The sequence below is a fragment of the Protopterus annectens genome, chromosome 11.part0 (genome assembly GCF_019279795.1).
Source record: "Protopterus annectens isolate FY-2018-M chromosome 11.part0, PAN1.0, whole genome shotgun sequence".
In the NCBI taxonomy this organism is placed as follows: domain Eukaryota; kingdom Metazoa; phylum Chordata; order Ceratodontiformes; family Protopteridae; genus Protopterus; species Protopterus annectens.
Genome location: NC_056745.1, coordinates 1,209,573,374 through 1,209,600,421, shown reverse-complemented (window position 1 = coordinate 1,209,600,421; position 27,048 = coordinate 1,209,573,374). Strand labels below are relative to the sequence as shown.

The 27,048-nt window shown below is 42.2% G+C and overlaps 1 protein-coding gene across 3 annotated transcripts in view; it reads left to right on the top strand.

The window, feature by feature from the left end:
* The window catches only part of PPP6R2 (protein phosphatase 6 regulatory subunit 2), a 4,227,669-nt gene that overhangs the window by 462,309 nt on the left and 3,738,312 nt on the right, over nucleotides 1-27,048 (top strand). For all 3 annotated transcript variants that reach the window (XM_044088566.1, XM_044088567.1, XM_044088565.1), the window contains exon 2: nucleotides 20,322-20,476. The gene's annotated coding sequence lies outside the window, so the exon portion shown is untranslated. The remainder of the gene's footprint in view (nucleotides 1-20,321; nucleotides 20,477-27,048) is intronic.

Below are 27,048 nucleotides of genomic sequence, written 5' to 3'. Positions count from 1 at the left end.
ATCTGATCTGATTGGATCCAGTAACCGACAGGTTGAGAAGGATTTAAGAAACAGCACAGATGTGTTGGGGGTTGGCATAATGGTTAAGAAGTTTACCTCGCAGACACAGGATACAGGGTTTGATTCTCACCTCTGAGGGAAATTGGCTAGGCTTAAAATGTTTCACAAGGGCAGTTAGTCTAGTACTTGCCTATGAACCTTTAAGTACAGAACTTCCATCTTCTTTTAGATAAAGCTTCTTTCCATATTTTAGTGTGTCTATATGCATTAGAACTTTTGTGCTTTTAACTCACTGTGATTGCTGACCATCAGGCCTCCCTGTAAGAGAAGATTCCACTTTTCCACCATCCTGTGGTGAGGGGCCATCATACAGGTAGGCATGGTAGTGTTTGCTCCCTCATTTGCATCAACAACAGTGAGGATGTATGTTCTGGTTGTTGACACAGCAAGATCATCCTGTGCCCTCTCCCTGCTTCTCTGTGATTACCCCCCCCCCCCCCCCCCACACACACACACACACACACACACACTTGTGAGCTCCTATCACTGTATTGGTATTGCCAAGCCCATGTCCTCCTGTGGTGTTGTGCAAGCCTGATTGAGCCCACCATCTTCCTTACCCCATGATAGGTGAAGCAACATAAGATGCTAACTCCTACTCACCCCTGTCTGTGCCTTCCTTTGACTGAGTTATTTGAACTTGTATTATCTGATTTGTAGTCAGGGCTTTATCCCTTTCGCTGTGACATTGATGTTCATCGTGTTTCACTGCTGCAGTCATTACACTTGGGTTATCCTGCCGTCAGGCGGTCCCGCAGTCGGCCAGAGTTCCAAAGTCTTGGTCCGGCATCGGTTGCTGTCGCTTCTCCCCTGACGCCAGTGCGCCAGGGGTATACAAGATGCAGCCAACGCCATTTTCTTCAGTCTTTCTTGCCGCGCAGTGCCCGAAGCAAAAGCAGTTCGCAAGTGCTGGTCGGCCGACTCCTGAGATTTTCAATTCAAATTTCAGAACCGAAGTCTTCAATAAAGCGAAGTACCCCATTGGGGAAACTTTTTCTTGTCTCAGACCGATGTCAGTAAAAGTTAATAATTGTATTTCTTGTGGGAAGCAAATACCTCATAAGGGTTTTCATTCTTACTGTATTCCCTGCCTAGGCCCAGACCACGACGTCACTAGTTGTCGGTTTTGTGCTGGATTCAACAAACGCACTATTAAATGTCGGTTTGATTTTGCTCGCCATTACTTTGGCTGAAGGTTTAATTATACCATGCTGTCGGAACAACCGACGACCGGAATACACAAAAAACGCAAAGACAAGGATAAGGACAGGCATCCGAGGCCGAAAACTGACGAAGCCTCTTCTAGGCCAGTTGCTGGTTCTCAGTGAGATGCTTTTGCAGCCCCTGACACCCGCTACCTTAGAGCCACAGGCCGTCTCCGACTCCCACATGGAGATGTCTAGGCCTGCGGATACTCAAGGTGTTGGGCCTACGGAAACTAACCCTTCAGATGGGTCCAGAGCCGCTGAGCAGGCATCGGCTTCTGAGGGTGTTTTATCAGACCTTCACAGCTTACCATAAAAACTTCAGCCAAGTCTAAAACTCCATTAAAGACAAAGAAGCAAGTACAGCATTCACCTGGACAGGCCTCCATGCCTAAAAAAAATAGATGCTCAAAATGGCCGAAGACTTAATTACTCTGATCAGGGGTACCCATCCCCCTCCTGATAAAAGGCCTAGGCAGGATACAGACTATGATTCCTCTGACCAGGTTTCCATTTCTTCTGATTCCTCTTCAGACCAGGGATACTCTTTACCCCCCTATGAGGACTCTGATGCTGAAGAATCAATTCCTTCAGCCTCTCCTCCTGAGGATTATTCTTTTGGGGAAACTTTACGTAATGAAGGAGCATTTTCCATTGGGAGGGCCAGGATTACTCAGAATCCAAGAAAAGGCTCATAGACTTTCTTTTATTTCCTCAGCACAGGCCCCTTGCTATTCCGCCAATGTTAGATATTGTGGATTATGTGTTCTCTGAATCCAGTTTAAATCCTGATTCTTTGCCCCCTGCTCCAGTCAAGCCAGACAGGTACTAGAGTCCCTGACTCTCACAAATTTCTTTATAAAAACCCTGTTGCTGACCCAGAAACTATTTCCCAGGGTCACAAAGGGGTAAAGGCTTCCACGGCTAAAAATCCAGTTCCCTCTGACAGGGATTCTAGAGCATTAGACCGATGGGGGAAGAAAGTTTACACTTTTGCAACTTTAGCAGTGAGAGCTTTAAATTGCCACTTTCACATGCTTAAATACCAACAATATTTAATGTCTCTGTTAAAACAGAAAATGATTACAAGTTCAGAACATCCTGACTATAAGGAAATGTAGGATTTATTGCATGCAGCTGAACAAGTGGGAAAACATACTCTGCAATGCGGTTTTGATTCATTAGAGGCTTCTTGTAGAGCAGCAGTTACAGGATCTGTGATTCGAAGGCATGCTTGGTTAAAAGAACAAGGTTTACCTGATCATGTTAAGGCTAAATTATTGGATGCTCCTTTACATCAGGATATTTTATTTGGTGTTAAGGCAGAAGAGGTGTTAAAGAAAATGGAGGATAAGGCAAAATCTATGCAAACAGTGAAGGATTTCATACAGGTACAGTCACCTCGATTTAGCAGAAATTGGCCTTCAAATAATTGGTCCTTTCCAGTGTCAGACAGACCACAAAGAGGCAGATATAGACGCCCAAGAGGCAGATCTCAGCCCCAAGGCTCTTACAGACCACGATATTGGGGTGCTTCAACCCCAAAAAGAGGTGAAGACAAGTCACAACCTTACAGAAAACAGTCCCAATGACTTCCCCCTTCGAATGCCAAGCACTTTCCTTTTGGCAGCTCCCTTAGGGAGAAAACTAGCACTTTTTTCTCAAAATTGGCATATAATCACCCAAGACAAATGGGTTCTGAATATTGTGTCTCAAGGTTACAGGTTCCACGTTCACACTCTACCAAGGCTAAAAGGAATGCCAGACCTGCCACAAAATCAATGGGCAGAGGCACAAAAACAAATTACAGCCCGCATGGACATGAGAGCTATTCAAAAAGTGCCACAACAGGAACAAGGACAAGGATTTTACTCAAGACTTTTCCTGGTCCCCAGAAAGGACAAAGCCTGGGGACCCATACTAGACCTTTCTACTCTAAATACTTACCTGGATGTTCCGAAATTCAAAATGTTGACACTACAGCAGCTTCTTCCCATGCTGGGCAAGAACGCTTGGCTTGTTACTTTGGACCTCAAAGAGGCATACCTGCATGTCCCTATCAGACAAAATTGCAGAATATACATCAGATTCATAGCTGGTTCAATGCATTACCAATTCTCTGCACTGCCCTTTGGCTTATCTACTGCGCCCAGGGTCTTTACAAAGTGCCTGGCACCAGTAATTGCATTTTGCAGACAAAAAGGAATTCAAATATATCCATACCTGGAAGACTGCCTTATTCAAGCAGAGAGCAAGGACATTCTTCTAAAGCAGCTGGCGTTTATAAAAAGGTTGCTAATTTGCCTATGGTACAGAGTAAACGAAAAGAAGTCAAAACTAGTGCCCTCACAAGAGATAATATTCCTGGGTGCCAGCTTAAATACAATGGCCCAGATGGCTTATCTCACGCCAGACAAGCAAGGACAACTGACTCAGTACTTTCATTTGATGGCAACAAAAACCCAACTCCCTGCAAGAAAAATTCTGCAGGCCTTGGGATTCATGGCATCCTGCATACTACTAATTCCATATGCCAGACTGCATATGAGGAAATTACAATGGTACCTAAAAAGTGTTTGGACTCAACACTGTCACAGTTTGGAAGCAGTAATACCACTAATTCCCTGCCTACAACAGGAGTTTCGATGGTGGGCACAGGCTTGTCACCTCAACAAAGGACAGCCTTTCACTGTACCCACAGCCAGGCAGACACTAACAGATGCTTCGGATTACGCCTGGGGAGCACCCATGGCAGGAAAATGTATTCAGGGCAAGTGGACTACAGACCAAATGCATCTTCACATCAATCAGAAAGAGATGTTGGCTGTACAAAATGCCCTAACAGCTTTCAAGGACCTTCTGCATCCAGGACAACTGTTATTAAAGACAGACAGCATTACAGTTATGTAGTACGTAAACAAGCAAGGGGCACTCATTCTTATCCCCTATGCAGACAAGCCATGGCCTTGTGGAACACAGCTCTAACCTATCAAGTTCATCTACAAGCACAATTCCTGCCAGGAAAGAAAAATACTCTGGCAGATGACTTAAGCAGAAACATCATGGATCCTCACGAGTGGAAATTAAATCCACAAGTACTCAGCATGATAACGCAAAAATGGGTGTGCCCAGACATAGATCTTTTCACCTCCCCAATGAATTGCCAACTACAAGAATTCTGCACAAGGACATATCACACACAAGCATGGAAAGTGGATGCTCTCTCGTTCAGCTGGAAAAGCCTAAAAGTTTATGCCTTCCCACCACTGCCTCTCCTTTCAAAGGTTTTCCTAAAAACCAGACAAGAAAAACCACAGATGATCCTGATTGCTCCAGACTGGCCACACCAGCACTGGTACCCAATCTTAAAGAACTTAGCTCAAGGCCCACCATGGATTTTACCTCAAACTCCACACCTTCTGACTCAACAAAACAGTCAGATCCTGGACAGTCACAAAACCTTAAACCTGGCTGCATGGCAGATTCATTAGTCAAGCAGACAACACCTCTCTCTAAAGCTGTTATGGATCTCATTTAGGAGACCTAGCACCTGGAAATCTTATTCAGAAAAGTGGAAGAGATTCTGTGCCTGGAACCAGACTCAAAGCTTTGACCCTCTTGCCCCAAATATTCCTCAGATATTACAATACTTAACTGAGATGCTGGACAAAGGACTATCCTTTTCATCCATTAAGATCCACACCTCTGCAATCTAGGCTCATTACAACACAGATCCTCCTATTTTCTCTCACCCACTGCTAAAACAGTACCTCAGAGGGGCTAAAAACATAAGACCGCCCCGGGGAGCACCAACACCAACTTGGGACCTCAATTTTGTCTTGGAAAAACTAACTTTACCTCCTTTTGAGCAGCCAATTCAGCGGAATTAAAATATGTATCATGGAAAACTGCTGTACTTCTGGCAATAACCTCAGCACGAAGAGTCTCAGAGTTACAGGCACTAATGGCAGTGGAGCCTTTCATCATTTTTCACCAAGGCAGGGTTTCTTTAAGAACAAACCCTTCATTTATGCCTAAGGTGGTATCCAGTGTGGCTCTTAACCAAACTATTCACTTGCCAATTTTTTATCCAAATCACCAGAATAAAGGGGAGAGACTTCTGCATTCCTTGGACATACACAGACAATTACGTTTCTACTTGGACAAAACAAAAGCTTTCAGAAAAATTGAGCAATTGTTTGGAGCATAAAGCAGACCATTTCAAAGTGGATAGGACACTGTATCCGGTTCTGCTACACACTTCATGGGAAACCTGTACCTAGTAACATTAGGCCACATTCCACCAGGGCAACAGCCACTTCAACTGCCTACCTTACAGGAGTACCTACCAAAGATGTCTTGGAAGCTGCAACTTGGAGTTCAGTGCACACCTTTACCAAGCATTATCACTTGCCTCTTTATTTTAGATCCAGAGCTGGCTTTGCCACTGCAGTGCTGCAGGGCCTCATAGCCACCCCAAATCCTCTATAGAACCAGCCACCCTAACTCAGCTTTGGGATTCAACCCAAGCATAACGACTGCAGCAGTGAAACACGATGAACGTAGTACAGTTTTGTACCTACCATAAATGTAAATGTTCGAGTGTCTTCCCTGCTGCAGTCCAGGTTACCCACCCGCCATCTCCTCTTTCTTAGCTGGGACTTATCTATACCTTTCAACCCTATACTATTTATGTGGTGTATTTGCTGGTAACTGAAGGTTTTGTTTTTACCTTTATTGTATGTTTTATTAGCAATATGTATTGCCTACCTATTTGGGGGCACCTGACATCTGGGGCAAGAATAATGAAGAAAATGGCATCGGCTGCATCTTATATACCCCTGGCGCACTGACGTCAGGGAAGAAGCGACAGTAACTGACGCCGGACCAAGACTTTGAAACTCTGGCCAACTGCGGGACCGCCTGACGGCAGGATAACCCAAGTGTAATGACTGCAGCAGTGAAGACACTCGAACATCTACATTTATGGTAGGTACAAAACTGTACTTTTTTTGTCTTGACTTACATGATTTGAAACAGCAGATGTGATATCCTTTCTTCCTCACTGACGGGTTACAGATCCAACCCTCTGATCCAACTCGGATGCATTTCTTAGACTTGGATCTGAATCTCAAGCTCCTCCCTCTACCCAAAATGCACCATCCCCTACTCCTCAGATCTCATTTGCCGTCATTGTAACTGGATGCAGATTTCGATTTATTGAGCTTAAGTTAAGTTTGTAGGTTGTTTCTTGCTATTATCATTATTATTATTATTATTATCATCATCACTTTCTATTTTAATCTTATCTACCCATTTTTTCTTCCCTCTGAAACTTTATAAAGTTTTTTCACAGGTTGTTGTTGTGTCTTTTGGCTTTTCCCAGTTAGGGGTCGCCACAGCGGAACTCCGGTCCACTAATGATTGGCAGTAGAATTTTACGTGCCGAGTTGCCAGCCCTGACGCACAACCTTCAACGAAGGTACGCCCATTCACGCATGTCTCCACACAGAAGACACTCTAGCTGAGAATCGAACAGGACAACGTCTTACTGTGAGGCAACAACGCTACCGCAGCACCACCACCGCAGTTAGAAAGTTTTCCTTTGTCTTTCTCTTTTTCTTACTATGCTGTTGGCACTTTCTTTAATACTTTAAAACTCTTAGAAAAAAAAAAAATATTATCCCTTTCTAAATTTTGCTGTTATAGTGTAGCTACTGAGTGTAAATTTGTTGAATGGACGTTCATACTTGTCCTTTTCACTGTCTAGATAGCTTATCTAAACCTATATCAGAAAAACCTACAGGATTCAAACTTTGCATTTCTTGTGGGCATAAAATCCTAAATTCGGATGCCCACAAGAAGTGCGTCTGCTGGCTGGGGCCAAACCATCTTAGAGCCCAGCGTGACATATGTGCATCTCTTAACCCTTGCACTCTCTGTGATAAGTGTAATAAGCTGATTCTTAAAGGAATACTTCCCACTTCCTCTTCTTCTTCAGCTGAGGCTCAAACCCCTTCTAGAGCTCATAGTTCTAAGGACTCCAAAAAGCAAGCCCTGTCTGTACCTCAGGAGCATCGCTGAAGCCTAAAGAAAAAATTCAGATCTGACCTCCTTGAATCTGAAGAGTATTGCCTCCCGCTCAGATCCACAGACCTCTTCAGATCTGACTGGAGGTTATTGCTGTGACTAGTTCTTCTCTGCCACCCACTCTGGTGTCTAATCCTAGACCCTCAGATCTGACAGTTAGGAGCAGATCTCCAAACTTGGCATTAAAGCCCAAGTCTCCTAGTTTGCCCTCTAAATTATTTCAGAATCTGACCAAACATTCCAGGCCTCATTCCTCACCTTCCTCCATATCCTTTAGGAGCTTTACAGAGGCCAATATGGTCAGGATTATGCAGAGATTCCTCAAGGTTCAGATCCAGATGGTGGTGCTACAAACTCAGTCCCTTCTCAGATCTGTGAGTGCAATGGCCTGGACCATTCAGACTCCTTCTGAGATCTGACCCATGGTCTTGGAGTCCCAGGATACAGGATACCGAAGAGAGTCGGCATCAGATCCAAGGAAGCATCCTTCATTGACTCTGATGATTTCTCTGATCAGCCCCGTTCTGATTTCATTGAATCAGAGTGGGTCTCAGATTTGAGATGTTGGCACTGGGTCTGGGGGGGTTGGGGTAATTTCCGATGCTGTTGGATCCATACCTTCCTCTTGGTACCTTGGCCCTGGACTGCTCAGGCCCAATTCTTTCTGGTAGCTGTGGATCCTTGTCTGCTCTGACAGAGATGGGAAGGGCTTCCTTTGGGACCATTGGCTTTCCAGGTTGTAGAAAGGGTCTTCTCTTTTTATAGAGACCCGTCCTGTCACATCTTGGATCCTCTTTTTTGTCCGTCATCAGGTCTGAGCACTGAGCCCATCATTTCTGCTCCAGGTCAGCCTACCCTGGAAGCCTCCATGCTTTTCCTCCTGAGGAATTCCCTCTTTCTTCCGACACCTCTCCTGAACTGCCCACAGAGGAGGTTCCACAGAAGAAGACATGCAGAAGGAGGCACATAGTCCCAGATGGAGTCCCTCATTGAAGACATTGACTTTGATGAGGGGGGAGGATCTCCTTGATTGCCACCGGATGACGAGACATCCTGGAAATCCTAAGACAGAAAAGTAGCTGTTCTCTCCAACCTCCTTCTGAAGAGTCATTGTTCTTGGAGGCTTTCGAGGTGGTCTCATCTACATCTTGGGTGACCCCCCCCCAGTGGACAAGCTTTTTGACCTAGTTCCCTGCCAAGCCTGGAAGGAACTGGATGCTGTCAAGCTCATTCCCAAGTGTCCAGATACATTTTTACTTCTAACAGCAGACAGAAAACATTGGAGCAAGGGTGTCCCAATTGATGCCATTGTTCTAGCAGCAGCCACAAAAAAAGAGCTAGCCAAATAGAACTCCTCTGTTCATGCACCGAACAGGAAATCCAGAGCGATGGACATATTCAGAATGTGCATTTATGCCTCAGCCACATTCACTCTGAGGTTGTTAAAAATTATTTCACACACTTTACCCGCTTGCAAAGAGATTTGATCAAGAAGCTCTCAAACTGTCTGACTGAGACAGACTGTGTCAGTGGAGGATCTCAAAAAGGTCTCTCCCAAGCTGGTTACTCTATCGTTCATTGCTAATTCCTCTATGAGGTTGATCTCCCATACAGCGGAGGGTGCCTTGCTAGCAGCTGGCTCAGGCATAGCTGTGAGGAGTGTTTACTATGAAAATATCAAAAGTCATAATAAAGTATGTTTCACTGTGCGAATGTGCAATGTTGTGTGTAATAATTAGGTCAGAATGACAGAGTGCGTGTAGAGAAATTATCGTATTCACACTTTTAACATTATTTTAGCAGTTCACTACTGCAAATCACACAACATAACATTTTTGCAGGGGGGGCAAGCCCCCTCTATCCCCTACAAATTTTAATTTCCAACTTCGAGATTGCACTATGGTGGCAAAAAGGGCAATTTCAAGATCCCTACTGTACCATGATCTGTAGTCGTAATGTCGATCACATACGTGCGAATGCACAGTGGCATTTGTTACACTGAACACTCGCAGTATTGCAGGTCGCCAATACGGGAATCAACCAAATGAGGTTTGAAATTCCCTTTACCTGTGTATGACTAATGGGACTGAAAACATTTTAACTGTTTGTATCTTACTATCCATATCCCCATAACCAAGCTTCCATTTTCTCAGTCTTTGCATTATCTTTTTAGTCGCTTCCCACATACCCTTAGCTGCCACACCAGAATTCTTTTTAATCCATACTCCTAAATACGTCATTTTATCATGTCCCCATAAGTATGGATATTGCTGAACCATTTCATAAGTGGGTACATCATTTTCAGCTATTGACTTTGTTTTTGTATCCCAAAAAAAGATTTGAAACGGTCTCAAAAATGTTCCACAACACTGGAATGTCTCTCTCTGGTTTTGCCAGGTATAAAATTACAGTGGATATAAAAAGTGTACACATCCCTGTTAAAATGCCAGTTTTTTGTAAATTTAAAGGCATTACTGAAAGCATCATTGTATTAAAAAGTTAATATTCCCATTTTTTTTGTATAACAGCTTTTTTGTTAACTATCTAGTTCCAGCTTTTGTGTTACATGCGTACACTGTTTGGCAAGTTGAACTTTTATATAGTTGTTTCTTGTCATAACCATTTGAGCCTAAGTCACATCTTAAAATTTTTGTGTTATTGAAAACCTATTATTTTAATACTAACCTAGAAAACTATGTACGTCATGAAATATTTAAGTTTTACACTCCTAATGGGAACATACAATGGATACAAAAAAGTTTACACACCCCTGTTAAAATGCCAGGTTTTTGTGGTATAAAAAATGAGACCACAGTAAATCATTTCAGAACTTTTCCCACCTTTAATGTGACCAATAACCTGTACAATTCAATTGAAAAACAAGCAAATCTGTTAGGAAAAACATATAAAAAATAAAAAAGTACATTAAGCTGGTTGCATAAGTGTGTACACCCTTAAACTAATACTTTGCTGAAGCACCTTTAGAGTTAATTACAACATTCAGTCTTCTTGGGTGCACACCTGCCATCAATTAAGAGACTCTGATTAACCCCAAATAAAGTTCATCTGTCCTAGTAGGATTTTCCTGACATGTACTCAGTTGTCTGCTACAGCAAACGCGATGGTTTGCAGAGAGCTTACAAAACATCAAAGGGATCTTATTGTTGAAAGGTATCAGTCAGGAGAGGGGTACAAAAAATTTTGACAGCATTGGATATACCATGGAACACAGTGAAGACAGTCGTCAAAAAGTGTAGAAAATATGTAACAACAGTGATGTTGCAAAGAACTGGACGTCCCTCCAAAATTGATGAAAAGACAAGAGGCTGCCAAGAGAGCTACACCAACACTGAAGGACCTGCAGGAATGTCTGACAAGTACTGGTTTTGTACTACATGTGCCAACGGTCTTCCGTGTTCTCCATATGTGTGGGCTATGGGGTATGGTTGCAAGATGGAAACCTTTGCTTACACAGAAAAACATGCAGGCCAGCTAAAATTTACAAAACAATACATCAATTCTCCCAAAGCATCTGTGAAAATGAGTTATGGTCTGATGAGACCAAGGTTGAACTTTTTGGCCACGATTCCAGAAGGTACGTTTGGCGCAAAAACAACACTTAACATCACCAAAAGAACACCATCCCCATGGTCAAGCATGTTGGTGGCAATATCATGCTTTGGGCTTGATTTTCTTTAGCTGGATCTGGGGATTTAGTCAAGGTGGAGGAAATTATGAACAGTTCCAAATACCAGTCACTTTTGGCCCAAAACCTTCAGGCATCTGCTAGAAAGCTGAAGATGAAGAAGAATTTCACCTTTCAACACAGCATTGACCCCCAAGCATACATCCAAATCAACAAAAGAATGGCTTCAACAGAAGAAAATTTAAAGTTTTGGAGTGGCCCAGCCAGAGCCCAGAGCTAAATCCAGTAGAAAATCTGTGGTGTGACCTGAAGAGGGCTGTGCACAAGAGGTGCCCTCACAATTTGACAGATATGGATCGCTTTTGCAAGAAGGAGTGAGCAAATATTGCCAAGTCAAGATGTGCCATGCTGATAGACTCCTACCCAAGAAGGCTGTAATTAAATCAAAAGGTGCTTCAACAAAGCATTAGTTAAGGGTGTGCACACGTATGCAGTCAGCTTATTATACAATTTTTAGGTTTTATATTTTCCCCTGACAGATGTTTGTTTTTCAATTGAATTGTACAAGTTATAGGTCACTTTAAAGGTGGGAACAGTTTTGAAATGATTTATTGTGGTCTCATTTTTTTGCATCACAAACACCTGGCATTTTAACAGGGATTGTGTAAACTTTTTATATCCACTATAAATCCCAAACTGACAGCCACACTCACTGACTTGAGTTAACCTGAAAGAAAGGTTGTCTGTGCTTATACGCATGGTGCAGCCTTTGCTTTCTACTAAGTGCTAACTGGTTTTGTCTTAACTTTATAGCTCTCCCAGCTGGGAAAACCACTGAATGCTTTCAGTGAACATTATCTCATAGCCAGTTTCTCTTTTCTTGTTTTTTTCCTAGTCAGTCACTCTCCACCAAACTGCAACAGATTTCTCTTTATCAGATTGTCTCCATGGAGACATGAGAACCAGTCAGTTTCTCTTTACCTGATTGTTTCCGTGAAGACACAAGGGTCAGATACAGAATTGCTACTAAGCATGCATTCCTTTGCTAGAAGAAAACCTCATAATTTGCAATATTCATTTTTATATACTTGGTTTCTCTTTAAAAATGTGCTACTTAATCTAAGGTCCTTAATCCAGTCATTTCCCCCATTCAAGAATGGGAAAAGCACATTAATTTTTCTTTAGTCATGTTTTTTTAACAAAGCTTTTTTGTTCACTGCATTGCCTACATTTCTTAAAACTGAACAAGAAGAAAGAGAAAAAGAACAGCAGCACCTATTTACAATCACCATTACACTTGAAAATAACTGAGAAAACGTTACTTTATAGCATGCAAAGAAAACTATACACTGCAAAAATAGTACTATTAAGAAAAAATATGTTTTCTTTACTTAGTTAACTTTCTTCTCTCTCTTCCCCTCCCAAAAGCATTTTTCTGAGCATTAATGACATGAAATAGAACATATAATTTAGAGTCATCCACAAGTCCAACAAATTCAGAAAAAGTCCAATATTTCCAGATTTTCTTGATGTTCATCGTGTTACACTAATGCAGTCATCACACTTGGGTTATCCTGCCTTCAGGCGGTACCGCAGTCGGCCAAAGTTCCAAAATCTTGGTCCGGCGTCGGTTGCTGTCACCTCCTCCCTGACGTCAGTGCGACACTGCAAAAATAGTACTATTAAGAAAAAATATGTTTTCTTTACTTAACTTTCTTCTCTCTCTCCCCCTCCCAAAAGCATTTTTCTGAGCATTAATGACATGAAATAGAACATATAATTTAGAGTCACCCACAAGTCCAACAAATTCAGAAAAAGTCCAATATTTCCAGATTTTCTTGATGTTCATCGTGTTACACTGCTGCAGTCATCACACTTGGGTTATCCTGCCTTCAGGCGGTACCGCAGTCGGCCAGAGTTCCAAAATCTTGGTCCGGCGTCAGTTGCTGTCACCTCCTCCCTGACGTCAGTGCGACAGGGGTATAAAAGATGCAGCTGACGCCATTTTCTTCAGTCTTTCTTGCCGCACGGTGCCCGAAGCAGAAGCAGTTTGCAAGTGCCGGTCGGCCGACTCCTGAGATTTTCATTCCGAATCCAGAACCAAAGTCTTCTAAAAAAGCTAAGTACCCCGTTAGGGAAACTTTTTCTTGCCTCAGACTGATGTCAGTAAAAGTTAATAACTGTATTTCTTGTGGGAAGCAAATACCTCATAAGGATTTCCACTCCTATTGTATTCCATGCCTAGGCCCTGACCACGACGTCACTGGTTGTCGGTTTTGTGCTAGGTTTAAGAAGCGCACTATTAAATGTCGGTTTGATTTTGCCTGACATTATTTTGGTAGAACATTCAGTTATACCATGCCGTCGGAAATTCCGACAACCACAATGCATAAAAAGCGCAAGGACAAGGACAGGCATCCGAGGCCTAAAACGGGTGACAAGGCCTCTTCTAGGCCGGTCGCTGGTTTTCAGTGAGGCGCCTACGCAGCCCCTGACGACTGCTTCCACAGACTGCCTCCGACTCCCACGTGGAGCTGGCTGGGCCTTCGGACACACTAGGCCTTCAGTTTACCGATCCTAAACCTACAGATGAAACCGAAGTAGCTGAGCATTCCACAGCTACAGAGGGTGTTTTCAGACCCTACCCAATTAACTATTAAACCCTCTGTTAAATCTAAGCCCCCCTTAAAAGCAAAGAAACAGACACAACTTTCTCCAGGACAGGCTTCCATTCCTAAGAAACAGATGCTAAAAATGGCCAAGGACTTGATCACTCTGATCAGGGGGTCCCACCCCCCTCCTGATAAAAGGCCCAGGCAGGATGCAGACTATGAATCTTCTGATCAGGTGTCCCTCTCCTCTGACTCTTCCTCAGACCTAGGATATTCTTTACCCCCCTATGAGGATTCTGATGCTGAGGAATCAATTCCATCAGCCTCTCCGCCTGAGGATTACTCCTTTGGGGAGACCCTACATACCATGAGAGAGCATTTCCATTGGGAAGGCCAGGATTATTCAGAATCCAAGAAAAGACTCCGAAACTTCCTTTTATTGCCCCAACACAGACCCCCTTGCTATTCCACCAATTTTAGACATTGTGGATGATGTGTACACTGAATCCAGTTTGAACCTGGACTCTTTACCCCCAGCCCCCAGTTAAACCTGATAGATATTATAGAGTCCCTGACTCTCACACATTTCTGTACAAAAGCCCTGTTTCCGATCCTGAAACTATTTCTCAGGGACCCAAAGGGATTAAGGCCTCATCAGCAAAAAACCCAGTCCCCTCAAACAGAGATTCCAGAGCATTAGACAGATGGGGGAAAGGTATATACGTCTGCAACTTTAGCAATGAGAAACTTGAATTGCCAGTTTCACATGCTAAAATATTAGCAATTTTTGATGTCTCAGTTGAAACAAAAGATGCTACCAGAATCAGATCCTCCTAACCTAAAAGAAATGCAGGATTTATTGCATGCAGCTGAACAAGTGGGAAAACATACTTTGCAATGTGGGTTTGATTCCTTAGAGGCCTCCTGTAGAGCAGCAGTTACAGGCTCTGTCATTAGAAGGCATGCTTGGTTAAAAGAACATACATTACCAGATCATGTTAAGGTCAGATTATTAGATGCACCTTTGCAGCGGGATGTGCTGTTTGGAGTAAAGGCAGAGGAGGTATTAAAGAAGATGGAGGATAAGGCAAAATCTATGCAAACGGTGAAAGATTTCTTACAGGTTCAGCCTCCTTGTTTTAGCAGAAATTGGCCAACAAAGAATTGGTCCTTTCCAGTCACACATAGACCTCAAAGGGGGCAGATACAGATGTCCAAGAGGTAGAGGTCAGGCACAAGGCCCTTACAGGCCTCGACAATGAGGCACACCAGGCCAGAAAGAAGGGGAAGACAGGCCTCAACCTTATAAAAAACAGCCTCAATGACTTTTCACTACAGCTGCCAAACCGCTCTCTCTCTTGGCATCCCCCTTAGGAGGAACACTGGCACTTTTCTATCACAACTGGCATTGCATCACCAAAGACAAGTGGGTTCTCAACATTGTATCTCAAGGTTACAGGTTCCATTTCCACACCTTGCCAAGGTTAAAAGGAATGCCAAATCTGCCACCAAATCAAGGGGCAGAGGCTCAAAAACAAATTACAGCACTCATGGACATGAGAGCTATTCAAAAGGTACCACCACAAGAACAAGGACAAGGTTTTTACTCGAGACTTTTTCTGGTTCCCAGAAAGGACAAAGCCTGGAGACCCATTCTGGACCTTTTCACACTAAACACTTACCTGGATGTTCCGAAATTCAGGATGTTGACACTACAGCAGCTTCTTCCCATGCTGGGCAAGAAAGCTTGGCTCGTGACTTTGGACCTCAAAGAGGCATACCTGTATGTCCCTATCAGACAAAACTGCAGAAGATACCTCAGATTTCTAGCAAGTTCATTGCACTATCAATTCTCTGCACTGCCCTTTGGCTTATCTACTGCGCCCAGGGTCTTCACAAAGTGCCTAGCACCAGTAATTGCATTTTGCAGGCAAAAAGGAATTCAGATTTATCCATACCTGGACGACTGCCTGATTCAAGAAAAGAGCAAGGACATTCTGCTAAAGCATCTGGCGTACATAAAACAGTTAAAGTTGCCTGGGGTACACAGTAAACAAATAAAAATCAAAACTAGTGCCCTCATAACAGATAATATTCCTGGGTGCCAGCTTGAACACGACGGCCCAGATGGGTTATCTCACTCCAGACAAGCAAAAACAACTGACTCAATATTTTCAATTAATGGCAGCAAAGACCCAACTCCCTGCAAGAAAAATTCTGCAGGCCTTGGGCTACATGGCGTCTTGCATACTACTAATTCCGTATGCCAGACTGCATATGAGGAAACTACAATGGTACCTAAAGAGCGTATGGTCTCAACGCTGTCAAAGTTTGGAAACAGTTATACCACTAATTCCTTGCCTACAACAGGAGTTTCGATGGTGGGTACAAGCTTGTCACCTCAACAAGGGACTGCCTTTCACTCAACCCAGAGCCAGGCAGACACTGACAACAGATGCATTGGATTACGCCTGGGGAGCACACATGGCAGGAAAATGTATCCAGGGCGAGTGGCCCACAGAGCAAAGACATCTCCACATCAATCAAAAAGAGATGCTAGCTGTACAAAATGCTATTATAGCATTCAAGGACCTACTGCATCCAGGACAATTACTACTAAAGACAGACAACACCACAGTTATGTGGTACATAAACAAGCAAGGGGGCACGCACCCCTACCCCCTCTGCAGACAAGCCATGGCCTTGTGGAATACAGCTCTAAACTACCAAGTTCACCTGCAAGTACAATTCCTGCCAGGAGAGAAAAACACACTGGCAGACGACCTAAGCAGAAACATGATGGACCCACATGAATGGGAACTGAACCCACAAATATTCAGAATGATAACACAAAAATGGTGGAACCCGGACATAGATCTGTTTGCTTCCCCAAAGAACTGCTAATTGCAGAAATTCTGCACAAGGAGCTACCATCCACAATGGAAAGTGGATGCCCTCTCATTCAGCTGGAAAAAACTACAAGTATATGCCTTCCCTCCTTTACCTCTCCTTCCAAAGGTACTCATAAAAGCCAGGCAGGAAGAGCCAAAAATGATCCTGATTGCACCAGACTGGCCACGCTAGCATTGGTACCCAATCTTAAATAACTTCGCACAAGAACCACCCTGGATTTTGCCTCAAATCCCACAGCTGCTGACACAGCACAATAATCAGCTACTTCATGGCCAGCTAAAGACCTTAAATCTAGCTGCATGGAAAATTCCTTAGCCAAGCAAGCAATGCCTCTCTCCAAAGCTGTTATGGATGTCATTCTGGAGGCCAGAAGTCCTAGCACCAGGAAAGCATACTCGGATAAATGGAAGAGATTCTGTGCCTGGAACCAAGCGCACAGCCTTGACCCTCTTGTCCCAAACATTCCTCAGATACTGCAATACTTAACTGAGATGCTGGACAAGGGCCTCTCTTTTTCATCCATCAAGATCCACACCTCATCTATCTCTGCTCTTTACAACACGGATCCACCAATTTTTTCTAATCCTTTGCTCAAACAATACCTCAGAGTGGCTAAAAACATAAGACCACCCCGTAGAGCACCCACACCAACTTGGGACCTCAACTTTGTTTTGGAAAAATTAACTTTACCTCGTTTTGAGCCAGCTAACACAGCAGAATTAAAATACATCTCTTGGGAAACTGCTCTGCTACTGGCAATAACATCAGCACGAGGAGTTTTAGAATTACAGGCACTAATGGCAGTGGAACCTTTCCTCATTTTCCACCAGGACAGGGTGTCTTTACGAACTAACCCTACGTTTATGCCAAAGGTGGTATCAAGTGTGGCTCTAAACCAAACTATTCACTTGCCAACTTTCTATCCAAAACCACAGAACAAAGGGGAGAGACTACTACATTCTTTGGACATTCACAGACAGTTACGCTTCTACTTGGACAAAACCAAAGCTTTCAGAAAAACTGAACAATTATTGGTAGCATATGCTGCAGGAGCACAGGGAAAAGCCATTTCAAAGCAGACTGTTTCAAAATGGATAGGACACTGTATACGTTCCTGCTATACCCACCATGGGAAACCTGTACCTAGCAGCATTAGATCTCACTCCACCAGGGCAACAGCCACTTCAACTGCCTACCTCAGAGGAGTACCTACAAAGGATATTTTGGAAGCAGCCACATGGAGTTCTGTGCATACCTTTACCAAACATTACCATTTGCCTTTATACTCCAAATCCAGAGCTGGCTTCCCCACTGCTGTACTGCAGGGCCTTATAGCCACCCCTAATGCCTTATAGATCCAGCCTCCCTACCTCAGCTTTGGGACTCCACCCAAGTGTGATGACTGCAGCAGTGTAACACGATGAACATAGTACAGTTTTGTACCTACCATAAATGTAGATGTTCGAGTGTAAACACTGCTGCAGTCCAGGTTACCCTCCCTCCTTCCCCTCTTACTTTCTGGTACTTACCTAGGGCATCTACCCTTTATTACCTATGGGGAGTATTTGCTGGTAACTAAAAATGGTTGTTTGCTTTGCTTTTGTATTTTTTACTAGCAATTTGAATTGCCTACCTATTTGGGGGCACCTGACATCTGGGGCAAGAAAAACTGAAGAAAATGGCGTCGGCTGCATCTTTTATACCCCTGTCGCACTGACGTCAGGGAGGAGGCGACAGCAACTGATGCCGAACCAAGACTTTGGAACTCTGGCCGAGTGCGGGACCGCCTGACGGCAGGATAACCCAAGTGTGATGACTGCAGCAGTGTTTACACTCGAACATCTACATTTATGGTAGGTACAAAACTGTACTTTCTTTCATATTTCACAAATATAACTATTGCATTGTAATCCCACATTATTGGTTTTATTGCTGTTCATCTCCATCTCTCAAATCCGGTCTCAGCTTCATTCCCAATGTACTCTCCATTCTTCTAGTCAATTCTTGTGCGCCCTTCCTTCTCTCCAACATTTTCTGTTGAAGCAGTGGAAAGGGTTTCACAGGTATAGTCTCTCTCTGGTTTTTATTACCAGAAGAGCAAGAAGCAGAATCTCTTCCTGTTTCACAGCTCACTTTTTGTTTGACAGTCTTTTGTATTTCCTCCTTAGCATGTACTTCAACAAAAAATAATTTTGGCCTTCCAGGGAAAATACCTTGAAGACCGCTTGGTATAGCGGTATGAATTTCCGACCTGTGTCTCAACATTGCCCGAATAGTGGAATGAATTTACTCCTCTTCTGCAAGTTGTACAATAAGTAATCATTCTCCACTAACACACTGCTGGCTCCCACTGTTAGTATTTTGTCCTCCTGCTACAGTTTTGTCAGAATCAACTCCTTCTGCTGGTAGGATTGCATCTTTATTATTATTAAAGGTCAAGGTTGCTTTCTCATAGCCAGGTTTGGAGCATGCACGCAATGTGCCTTTTCAGTGAACAACTCCTGCTGTGGAATACCAGTCCAGTTGTTTTTGTGCTTTCATAAAATTATTGGTCTGTACCTTCCAGCTTGTCTGCTATACCTAAAAATCCCAAGTTTTCCCTATGTACTCTGTCCTCTAATTCTGTTATTTTTTTTTAAACACCTCTTTCTGAGCAAGCTCATATTCAGCCAGCCCCTTTCTTCATTTCAGCCTCTGATTTTTGCAGCTTTATCACCTCCTCTTAAAATCTGCTTAAAGCTTCTTCTATTTTCTTCCAGTCTTTTGTTGTTTGTGTTGATATAGTCCATCAATGTTTTGTGTATTTTAAGTAGGTCTCTCTGCAGTTGTCGTATATCTTCCTGTAGTTTACTGGAAGTCATGTCTGGAGGTTGCATTGCTTTTTGCTGAACAGCTGCAGAACTTTTCCCAGTGTTTTCTTCCTCACTTTTTTTCCAGGTGCTCTGTATTTCTTTTTTTCTTGGCATTCAGACAGTATACTTATAGCCAGTTACTGAAAATTACCCATAAATACAAAAGTCTACTGGCCTTCTATGTTGAGTTTCTGTTTTCACACTGGGAAAGCTTGAGTTAATCTGTTACTCAATGTGTGACCATATTGGAAGTCACCGGGCAATTTTTTTGTGGCTTGAAGATCATATGTATTGTGCTGCTGCTGTCTTCAAAACAGTAAAGCATTGTATTGTTTTACTTTAGTGTATTGCACCCTGAGAGAAAATTACTCTTTCCTGTACTGTAGTTCCTTAAGTCTGAGCTTCTCTGAACACATTTTTGTACACTCCGTGTCAATTAGGATGTCATGAGAGTTGTGATTAAATCCGAGTATTTCTGCAATCATGCGGCTAGCCAGTAATGAGTGGGATGCTCTCTTAAGTATTAAATCTTAATTTTCAATGTTGGACTTCCCTCACTTGTGACAGAATAGAAGCTAATACGCATAGAGAATCACAAGGCCACACAGTTTGTGATATTTACATGCAGTACATGATTGTTAAACCAGGTATTATTAATAACTAGAATATTTTTTGGATCTGTTGTGATTAAACTTTTTGTTATTTCTGTTGCATGGGCATTAAAACAGACATGGCTTTAAATTTGAATTGGAATAGTCCTTAGTTTGGCTGTCAGAACTTAGATATGCTGTTGGTCAAAACAATTACTGCTTTGTATTTTTTTTTTTTTTTTATTTTCTAACTGATTTTGCAAATGCAGATTGAACTGTGTACATTGTGAAATAGATGCAGTCTTTAACTGTTGCTAGCAGTCAATAATCATTTTATTTTTTTTTTTGGACAGGTCTTGAAGATTTTGGTAGTGGAAGACGTCTAAATCTGTTGTGAATGAATGGGTTTACAAACGTTAGTGTAGCTTGGGGTCTGACACCCAAATGTTTCTCTGCTTGTGGAGACTACTTCATCTTTGAAGCCATTCTCATCTGTACGGGCAGTTAGGTAAGTCTTTTTTGCTCTCTTGGGATTTTGGCACAGTTTGCAACTAGGAGTGATTTTTGGAAATGCTACCTACTGTAGGTTTTGTGATAACGAGTAAGGTAAATGTGGCAATGTGTTTGCAGAAGAAAATTTCAAAACAGCAGTTTTTTTTTTTTTAATTTAAAGTAGTTCCTTAAATTTAAACATGTTTTGCACAAAACACTAGAAGTCCTCTAAAAGTTAATGAAGTATCTTCACATCATTTGCATACTGGTTTGAGTTTGCAACTTTTTAAGCAAGTCCTATTTTATTTTTCTTCCCTCTGCCCTTCTGTGCTTCGAGATGATAATACTTGTTTTTTGGTAACCAGCAAAGTGCAGGTTCTCCCTTAATAAGGGGTGACTTAGCAACACCAGAATGGTGGAATAATTTGTTCAGTCACCCGTTATAGAAGTAGTGTGGGCAGACATGAGGAGGGAAGGTTAATGTTCATAGTAATATTCACTTTTGCTTTCATAATGTATGGAGATTTCTGCCTGCAAAAGCTCAACAGCCTGCTCGACTTATAAAGCTGTATACTGTCCACCATATGGCTCCAGCTAACTCCCACGCAGATATCAGTGCATTGGTAGTATAAGAGGAACATTGGCTGGTGTCATCTTCAGTTCTGTCTTGCAACAGTGTGCAAAAGGTCATGTTTTGTCAGTCTGTCCTGTCAGTGTGCTTCTAGAACTTGGATAAGAAAAAATGTCCCCAGTATGGTATATATCTGTTTTGTTTATTTGGACATATCCAGTTTAGATGCCTGATTATGAGACTGAAAGAATGGAGAATTGTCTAGACTGCAGGTAATAGATCCCCCACAAAGATGTTTTTTTTTCGTTATTTTCTTTTGATTGGAAAAGTCTTTATTTTATTTTATTTTAATCTTCTTTTTTTAGACATTTTTTCAGGCTAGTGATTTCTTATGAGAATTGTTGGATTTTTTTTTTTTTTTTGCTCAAACCAGCTGCTTTATTTCTGTTACGTATTAATATAAGAGCAATTTGCACTCGTCATTTATGGTGCACTGAGCCTTTCTGGTGGTTGCCCCTTAATATATTAAATATAAAAGTAATTATGTAATTAACAGGAAGCTCAACCCAGAACCAGAGTAACAGTTGTCAGTTTCATATTTCTTTTTGCCATCAACAAATTTATCTCTTCTGAACCCTTTTTCCTTCCCTCTTGTTACTTACTTTGTAGATATTCATCATTATGATTACTGCTACAGTAGCTTAAGCTGTGTGTGTTATATCTTGCATTGGATGCAACAGCAAACCATCTTCCAAAGCTTCACAGCACAGTCCGTGTGCCCAAATTGTTAACCAGCTTGAGCTGAGCTGATTGAAGTTCAGGTTTAGACACCAAGCCCATCATAGCTTTTCTTCCACTTAGAAGAGTGCTCCTTTGCTGGGTTTCTAGGATAGTCTGTCTGGTAACAGACAGTTGTCCTTTCCCCTTTAGTTCTTTCAAACCATATTTTTCTTCTCTGCTTTAGATACTATAATGATTTTCCTTACTATTTCTATAACTTGCTGTTTGGGGCAGTTGTATAGTGGTGTAACTGAGTAGTCATTATTATTATTTTGTGGTGGCTGTGGTTGCATTTGTTTCCAGTACTATGGTAGAAAAAAAATCAGGTTTTAAAAAGTGTGTGGCTTGTGGCCACAAAATCACCATTTCCAACCCTAATTTATTTGTTTACTGGGAAAGTCTGACTGGACATGAGTCCTTTTTCAACGGAGGCCCTGGGAGAAATGCTCCTAATACAGCTTGTAACTTTTAGTCTGTCAGTTTTGTTTACATCAGTAATTTTGAATACATAGTTACAGTAACAGTAGCTTGATATCATTAACATAGCAACAGGTAGATATGTTTACACAAAGTGCAATTTCTGACTTAATTTACATATGTGTTTTAAAATTGTGAAAAATTACATATTTATTATACTAAGCAACTTTGCAGGACTACAAAGCAAGGGATATTCTAGAGGTTACAATGAAAGGGGGTGTGAGGGGTTAATGGGAGTAGAAAAAAAGAGAGAAAGTAGATACATTAGTGGGGTAGTAAAGTACTGAGAGAGAGGGAATGAAGTGAGCTGAGAGGGAGGGTATTGGAAGTGAACAGAAGGAAGTATAAGGATTAACCAGGATTGTCACATTTGTAGAGCCAGGTTGTAGTGGGTGGATTATAAGGCTAAGGATGTAATACAGGTTGGAAAGGGGGGATGGAAAATTGGGTTAGTAAGATTTGGGTATAGAAGGGATAGAGAAAGTTGATGGGAGTAACAAAATGCTAAGAAAGAGGAGATTGGTGATAGAGCAGTAGGATATATAAAAGATAAGTCATGGTTGTTACAGTTACAGAGCCGTGATTGTTGTAGGTTGGATTTTAAGACCTTTTTGATGGAGACAGTAAAAGTTGTAGATAAGATGTTAGGGGGAAGGTTATTCCAGTGTTTGGCAATAGTTTTGCTATATAGGGATATACCGGTGGAATTATTGGCTTTGGTCACAATTAGCAGGATTTTTTGATTGGATCATAAGACTCTAGTTTTGGTACTTGGGTGTAGTATGTTTTGTAGAGCAGAGTTTTTGTCAGGAAAGTGAATATGTTTGTGGGTTAGAATAAGCTGATTGTGAAGAATGAGGTTGGGAAGTTCCAGCCAGTTGAGTGTTTTGAGGGGAGTGCAGTGGTGTGATCTGTGAGGGGTATTGGTCGCAAATTTGACAGTTTTATTATAACATGCTTGCATCTTGGAAAGGTCAGATTTTCTGAGATTAGTGAAGATTGGTGAGGCGTACAAGAGTGGAGATGAGATGGGTGCGTGCAATAGTGGCTCTGGTGGAAGAAGTTAGGAATTGTTTGTTTCTTTATAGCATGGCAAGCTTTTTGTGTATTAGATATGTGTATGTCAGATTTCATGTTGCTGTTGATTACAACACCTAGCTGTTTGGTTTGATTGACAGGTGATATAACTGTGTTATTACTGGAGGTGATGTTAAATGTAATGTTATGAGTAGAATTGTGTGTGGGAAGAAAGTAAAGAAGCTGAGTTTTATTGGGATTTAATGAGTTGTGATTCAGAGAGCCATCTTTCAAGAGATAGAAATGAAGATGTTGTTGTAGTAGTGCCTGTGGAGAGGAGAAAGCACAGATCAATGTGGAGTCATCTGCATATTGGATGACAGAAGCATGAAATGTGACAGTATGATGGTTATTGGTGAACATAGTAAAGAGCAGTGGTCCAAGAATGGAACCTTGTGGGACTCCTACTGAGACTGGAAGTAAAGGGGAGAGTTCCTGGTGCCATCTGACTGCCTTCTGTCTGCCTTTTAGGTAATTTTTGAACCAGGAAATGGTGGTTGAGCTTAGTTTTAATTCTGAGAGAGTGTTGATGAGTTTATCATGATTAACCATGTTAAAGGTCGTGGAAAGGTCTAAGAATACAGCTGAGACATAATTTCCATTGTTCCTGTGGTTGTTAACTGTTTGTGTGAAAGAAGTAAGGGCTGTGGTAGTGCTGTGTGATGGCCTAAAACCATGTTGTATATTTGTGAGTAGATTATAAGAGTTTAGGAATGTCATGATTTGAGTGTGTACACAGCTTTCTAGGATTTTGGAGAGGGGGGAGAGTATGGCAGTGGGTCGATAGCTGGTTAGTTCTTTCGAACAGCCCCCTTTCTGGAGTGGAGTAATGTAGGAAATTCTCCAGAGGTGGGGGACTAGGTTTTCAGTTATAGAACGAGTAATGAGAATGGTTACCGGATATGCAATTGCATTAGCTGCAATCTTTAAAGATTCGGCAAGCAGTCTATCAGCTGAGAAGGATGTGGGTTTTAGTTTATTAAGCAGCTTTTTTATAGTGGAGATATGGACAGGTTTCATTGAAAAGCACGGTTCAGGAGTATTATTTTTGGGTAATGTGGGAGATGTTGCAGGCTTTTGGGAGTTAGCTAGAGCTAGGATGGAATCGGTAAAGAACTTGTTGAACTGAGTGGCTATGCTAGTTAAAGTATCATTGGTTGCAGTGTAGGTGTCCCAGCCTTACCTGGATGGAATACTTTGTTGATGGTTGCCCAAAATGTTTTAGGATTGTTTTAATATCAGTTTTGTATATTATGGTAGTAGTTTCTTTGTCTTCTTTAATCATTTTCTTTGCTTTATTTCTAAGCTCAAGATATTTTTGTTTGTTAGTAGGGTTACTGGTTTTCTTCCAGTTTAGCCATGCTTTTATCTCTGTTGTGTAGTAAAAATCTAGTCTCTCTTGATAACCAGGGGGGCATAGTTAACTTTAATTCTAATGGTCCTGGGGGGGTGCATGGTGGTCTAATATGTTGAGGAAAGTTGTGTTAAAGTAAGATACAGCGTCATTTAAATTAAGTGTTTTCAAGGGGAACCAGTTGCAATTTGTTAGAGTGGCAATAAAATTTTTGGGATTAATGGACTTTTTACTACGTATTTCCTGATAGGTGGTGGCTTTCGATAGACCGGTTTGACTTCTGATTAAATAGGTTGTTAAATGGTCACTCAGACTGCCTGGGAGACAGCCTGAGCTACTAATTTTTTTGTGGTCTGTTTGACAATCTCCATTCGAGTATTGATTCTCTCATTGTTGTTTTATCGACTCTAGTTGGGGCTTGGATAAGTTGGGAAAACCCGTGGAGGTTTTTGAAGTTAGTAGGTTTGGTGGAGTTGCATGTTCGCTAATCAATATTGAAATCTCCTAGTATTATGGTTTCCTGAGGAAGTGAGTTATAGACCCATTGAAGTAGGTTTTGTACAGTGTCTATATTGCTGCCTGGTGGCAGGTAGCAGCCAATTAGGTTTATGGCTTTTTTCGTATTCAAATGTAGTTTAGCAATTATAACATCACCTGCTGCTAATGCAGGTAATGGAAGATGTTCTTCGTGTTTCACTGTTGCAGTCATTACATTTGGGTTATCTGCCTGCAGGTAGCCCTCAGTCGGCCTGATTATCAAAGTCTTGGGTCCTGCGTCCGTTGTTGTCTCATCTTCCATGACGTCAGGTAGTCAGGGGTATAAAGCATGCAGCCGACACCATTACATAAGTCTTTATTGCCGTGCGGTGCCCGAAGCAGAAGCAGTTCACAAGTGCCGGTCGGCTGACTCCTGATATTTTCGTTTTCGAGTTTCAGATCCGAAGTCTTCAACTAAGCGAAGTACCCCATTGGGGAACCTTTTTCTTGCTCTAAACCGATGTCAGTAAAAGTTAACAATTGTATCTCTTGTGAAAAGCAAATACCTCATAAAGATTTTCATTCGTACTGCATTCCTTGCTTAGGCCCGGACCACGACGTACCTTGCTGTCGGTTTTGTGCCTTATTCAAACCTCGAACTATTCGTCGTCTGTTCATTTTCACATCTAAATATTTTGGTACTTGGTTCACTTACCCTGAAATGGCTTTGGTAAGCCACCCGACTACCGACATTCCCAAAATACGCAAAGATAAAGACAGAGACCTAATAGGTCCAAAGATGCCGACGACACTTCTCCTAAGCTAGTCACCAGTTTGCCGGTACTCAGTGAGGTGCTTTCGCAGCCCTTGATAACCACTACTTCAGATTTGCAGGCCTCTACTGAGACCCATTCGGAGTCAGGTATGCAGCGAGATGCTTCTTCATCTGTGGAACCTGCGCATGTCTCTACCTTGGATGAGTCCGGAGCCGCTGTGCAGGCACCGGCTTCTGAGGGTGTATTCAGGCCTACTGACTTGCCTGTTAAACAGACGCCATCTTCTTCTTCAAGGCCTCAGACTCTATCCATGCCTGGAAAACCGACACCCAGACCGCATGTTCAGGCCCCTATGCCTAAAAAACAAATTATAAGAATGGCTGAAGACCTTATTATTCTAATCAGGGGAAGCCACCCTTCTCCCTCTAAGAGACCTAAAACTGATTTTCTTCTGTTTCTTCTGATCAGGATTCTGAAATTTCTGATGTAATGGGATCCTATCTCGCCTACATTCATAACTGATGGGTTTGGAGCCGATCCATCGGCTCCGACTCGGCCACTATATAGTAGAACGAAGTCTCTAATTGGCTGGGCTACCCCTTATCCCAGAATGCACCACGCCTGCTTCCCCTGATCTCGTTTGCCGCTTTTCAAGCTAGACGTGGTCTTGACTTGGCTGGAGCTAAGTGTTTTTTTGTTACTTTTTGGTCTTTTGACCTAGGGTTTTCCTCACTAATTTAACAAACAGCTGTTTTAACAGCTTTACGTGTGTGTGTGAACCTTTTTCAGTGTGATTGGTATTTCTCTACTTACCGGGCAAGGCCCGTTTAAGTTAGAGGGCCCTTGCCCTTATTTGTGAGTCAGTGTATTGATTTTGTCTATTTTAGGTTTGTTTTTCTCCCTACTGTACGTCCTGCTTTATCGGGCTAAGCCCGTTTTTAGTTAGAGGGCTTCTGCCCGTTTTGTGTTCTGTATCTCGGGCCAGTCCCGTTTTTGAGTCAAGGGCTCGTGCCCTACTTTAAGGTTACTTTTTGTGGTGAAAGATAGTTGGGTGATAGGATGTCAAAAGAGCAGAA